The sequence below is a fragment of the Octopus bimaculoides genome, chromosome 1 (genome assembly GCF_001194135.2).
Source record: "Octopus bimaculoides isolate UCB-OBI-ISO-001 chromosome 1, ASM119413v2, whole genome shotgun sequence".
Taxonomy (NCBI): Eukaryota; Metazoa; Mollusca; class Cephalopoda; order Octopoda; family Octopodidae; genus Octopus; species Octopus bimaculoides.
Window position 1 is genome coordinate 198,668,834 of NC_068981.1, and position 5,291 is coordinate 198,674,124.

Sequence of the window (5,291 nt, forward strand, 5' to 3'; positions counted from 1 at the left end):
CAAAGACTATTGGATTTTACTCATAGATTATTGGAATCTTAATAATGGATGTACAAATGCAATGACCAATCTTAAAGACTATTGGATTTTACTCACAAAGTATTGAAATCTTATATGTATACCATTCTACCTAAACAATGGATTTACAAATACAATATTCCTACATTCACTCTCTATTTCCTATCTTATCTAAATTAACTATTGCTTAATCATCCCTTCACACCGTCTCCGATGAAGGGATATACTAAATATCCTGGAAACAGCTGTAAGACCTTCTATTTATAAATGTTCTATATTATACACAGCCTTGGTCTTTTATCTCATTACGAAATCCTTATATTCACACGCTGATATATGACCTACGTTGGACCCCTTATTCGCATAACCACCGAACCTGGAGCTTAACTACGGTCTATCCACAGCACTCACTCAGCATAACCTGAAACCTCCGGGTCTAATTGATACCACTTTCGTTCATAATCTCTCTCTCTCTCTCTCTCTCTCTCTCTATATATATATATATATATATATGCATACATACACACACAGATATATATATACATATACGCATATACATATGTATATATCCTCATCATGACCCTACCCCAAGAAACCAAACTACATCTCTTCTTCTAAACAGCATCTTTCTCTCCCTCACATTTCCTCTTCATAAACTTTGATTTTCTTCCAATCCCCTTCCCCCCCCACTGCCCTGCTCACTGCTCCCCCCACTCCTCATTTTTCTACCCAGGTTGTTGCAATCCCCACTCCCCACTTGTGCTTTCTTGGCAACACTTGACCGCCTATATCATGTCCTTTGTACCCCTCTCTTCTTTACCATCTCATCTTTGCTCTGATTCTTGTTACTTGTGAGTATACCCTGCCACTTCACCATCTCTATCACACTTTTGCTGTTTCCTACTCTCTCTCTCTCTCTCTTTCCCTTGCTCTTCCCTCTGGCTGGGTTGCCATGTATCTCTTCTAGATACATCCCTATTTCTGCCCTCATTCTTAGTTACTCTCTCTCCTTCTCTTGTTTTTCCTCTGACCAGGTAACCAAGTTTCTCCTTTACATCAGCACACCTGTTTCTGTCCTCTTTCTTGTACTTCTCTCTCCTTCTCTCTCTCTCTCCCTCACTCCCTCCCTCCCTCTATAGCAAGGCATCTATTTTTGGCCCCTTATTCCTTTGTCACACCTTTCATCATCTGTTACTGGATCCCCTCCTCCAATGACCCCTCTGTTATAGCAAGACACCTGTTTCTGCCTCTCTATCTCTTTGTCCCCCTCTAACCTTTCATCCTCTGACACAAGTTCCCCCTCCTCAAATGCCCTGCCCTTCCCATAATTCCTTATCTTGCAAGTTACTTGGTGACCCTGAACTGGGAGATATAATAATGCAGCGAAGCATTTGACTTTGTTGTTAAATTCTGCATCTGTTTGATAGTGAGACTTAAAGCCTTATATCCACAATGTGGCGATAGATATTCTTATTTAAATGAAATAAACAACCTGTTCTATTTGTTGTTGGAAATACATCACAGAAAGCATTGATAATTGCTTTCTGGAAATCAACCATTAATTTATGTATGTATGTATCTTCTATCAAACTATCAATATATATATATATATATATATATATATATATATATATATAAACAAATACACACAGATATACACATATGTAAGATGTACTTATGTGTGGGTGCATGCATGTGTGTACGCATGTTATCATTTGATTAGGAGAATGCCCCTCCCTGTCAGCTTGATGCTTTGATAACCTCATTACTCTCCATAGTTTGTTCTGTTGCATTCAAACAGTTGTGTCAACAACCATTTGACTCAAATATGTATGACACACATCACAGTCGGGGACACAAGAATGGAAGAGGAGAGGGAAGGAATTTGGGTTAGATTCTGGGTGGAGTCAGTCAGAATCTAATCTGCTCTGAAGACAAATAAATGTTTGAAGAAACTTCTAAAGAAGTTTGCTGCTTACAATGATTTGGTTTCAGGTTCAATTCCACAGTGTGGTCATGTGAGGAGAAAGTATTGTCTTCTGTAACTTTGAGTTGATCAATGCCTTCTGTGAGGAAACAACAACCTACGGGAGGGACCACTGAATGCCACAGTCTAGGGATATATATATATATTCTGCTCCTTTTCAATCCTGGTGTGCTTCAGATTATACCCTACCTTATAACTTGGGTGTATGGTCCCTACCCTCTGCCCGTCACATCTTCATCATCTTTCTGACCCTACTTTTTCTGAGGTAACTAAATCTCTCTTCTAATGCAAGACAACTTTCTGTCCCTCAGTACTTCTGCCCATCCAGCAGACAGGTCTTGTCATCCAAGTCATTTGGTGACCCCCACTGATGCAAGTACCATGTAAAAAGCACTCAGTACACTCTGTAAAGGGGTTGGCATATTAGGAAGGGCGTCCAACCAGAGAAACCATACAAAACCACACAGCAGAACTTGATGCAGCGTTCTGACTTGTCAGTTCCTGTCAAACCATCCTATTTGCGCCAGAATGCAAAACAGGCGTTAAATAAGGATGATGATGATGATGATGATGATGATGCAGATGATGATAATGACGATGATGATGATGATGAAGATGATGATGATATATTTGTTATTAAAACCGAGGCTGAGAGTTTGTCTTGTCTCAGTGATTACTATTTTTGTTTATGTCTCTACATAAATAAAAATTGTTATTACCCTAGCTGTATAACTCAGCCAGTAACAGAGAACATATCTACCTGTATTTCTAACAGAGAACATATCTACCTGTATTTCTTACTTACCAGCAAACAAAGAAATTTTCAAACTATTCGAGGACTTTTATAGTTTAGCACTGGAGAAAATAGGATATAGAGAAGAATTTAAATTCGACAGCAAAACCAATAGAATAAAAAAAAAAATGTAGTCAGAAGGACAATCTTAAGAATAATCACAGATAACAGGAAAAGAACAAATAATAAGCAACCAAGGAGTAAGGAGAGAGATAAGGGTAGGAAAATAACCACAGAATATCTACTAATACGAAGGGTTAGGGTCAGGGTTAGGGTTAGTAGGGATTTTAAAGAATTAGGGACACATAAAGTATCAAGAAATTTAGAAAGTAACTGAAACATTAGTTGGCTGCATTTGGATAAAGGAATTAACTACTATGAGAACCAGTCCACTGGAACTCCACAAATAATTAATGATTGTAATAATAAAGAGAACTAAATATAAAAACCAGGAAAATTGGTTAAATACTTTGACTAGGTACTTAACTAAAACTGCAGGCGACCATGCCAAAAATTTCTCTAGTAAAAACATCTCTAGTGGAATATAATTCCCTTCGGAAAGCAAATTCTTTCCAACTTTCCCAAATTGTTCTACTCAGCAATGGAAAAATATTTTGCAAAAAATGGCCAATACAGTGTTTTATAGACATAAAATTAGACTTGCATTTTCTGATAGCTGAAAGCTCAGACAGATTATAGCAGGATTCAACATGAGTAAGTTAAGTAATTTCCATGACAATACTGATGGATATAAATAGAATAGTGGCTTAGCAATAAATGATAACGATGTTAATATAATTAACCAAAATAGGGGTGCAAGAAGTAGCTACAGTAGAAGCACTAATCGAATGGAAGCAACTGTAACTAACTCAAACGTGAGATTAGGAAAAGAAGACAAGAACGCTAGAAAGTGCAGTACCCAAAATGTCATCAATGGGAATAGAAGAAATAATCTGGAACATAGGCGAAATAAGTTAGAGATTACCCTTAATGAAATCAACATAGAAAATAATAATAGGATTAGAAGAGATAATATCTGCGATTGCACAAAGAATAGACAATGTCCTTTAAACTCCAAATGTAAGATTATAAATGTGGTTTCATTGGTGCAAAGTTACATCAGAAGACAAAGAGTATTTCTATATAGGTGCCAGCTCACAGTTTATTAAACAAAGCCTTAGTAAATTAAGATAGTGAGTAAATATATTCAATTTTCTGGGATATTATTAGTAAGGCTAAACCTTATAGAATATGGGATAAAAATGTGACTTACATGTAGAGGAATTGTACCAAATTTTCACTTCTGAATTTAATCTAATAAACACAAGACAAGAACGTGGTCTAAGATGTTTCCATGCAAGAAAATTTACATTTAAACAATTCAGATAAACAAATTACACTTTATATAATAATTAAATAATATTAGAATAACAATTGTGAAAACAGGAACCAAAAAATAAATTAAACTTGATTTGATACCTGTAAATTAAGAATATTCTCCTTGAAATGAGAGGAATGGTAAAATTCTAGTAGTAATGATAAATCTACATAAAACATTCACTCCAACCTTGACCTATTTTTAGAACTGTATTTCGCTTCACCCATCACATTTAGTAGAGATGAACTCTGGGTCAAGATTCCTACAACTATTAATAGTAGCACCCACACCTCTTAAAAAACACTTTATTCATCATCATCATCATCAACATATAATGTCTATTTTCTATGCTGGCATGGGTTGGACGGTTTGACTGAAAACTGGTAAGCTGCACCAGGTTCCACCCTGATTTGGCAAGGTCTCTACAGCTGGATGCCCTTCTTAACACCAACCACTCTGAGAGTGTAGTGGGTGCTTTTCATGTGCCACCGGCATGGGTACCATTGAACTAACACACACATCGGCCACAACTATGGACTCACTTGGTTTGACTGGTCTACACAAGTATGGTATATCGCCAAGGGACTTGGTCATCTGTCACTGCAGCCTAACGCTCATATATAATGATGATAATAATAATAATAATAATAATAATAATAATAATAATAATAATAATAATAATAATAATAATGATAATAAAAATTAACAACAAAAGAACGAGACCTTAATATTAGTGAAATAAAGGATTATTTCAATGTTATAAATTAGAACAATAAAAGGTCAGAGTTTTGAATGTTGGAGCAAAGAGCTGCATTCCCATCAGCCATTAATGGTAACAGATGCTATAAAAAAACTGTTGAATAAAAGGGAAAGTAACTCTAATCGGTAGAAAAAGGAAACAAGAAAAAGGATAAAAAATACATGCAACCATATTCTCATAATATATAGACATAAACCTCCTGCATTCACAATGTCTACATGTGTACACACTCACACAAACATGTATACGTACATGAACATACCCATGCACAAACATATGTGTGTATGCACGTACTCATACATACACACATATCCACACACACATGCACACATGTATGTATATATATATATATATA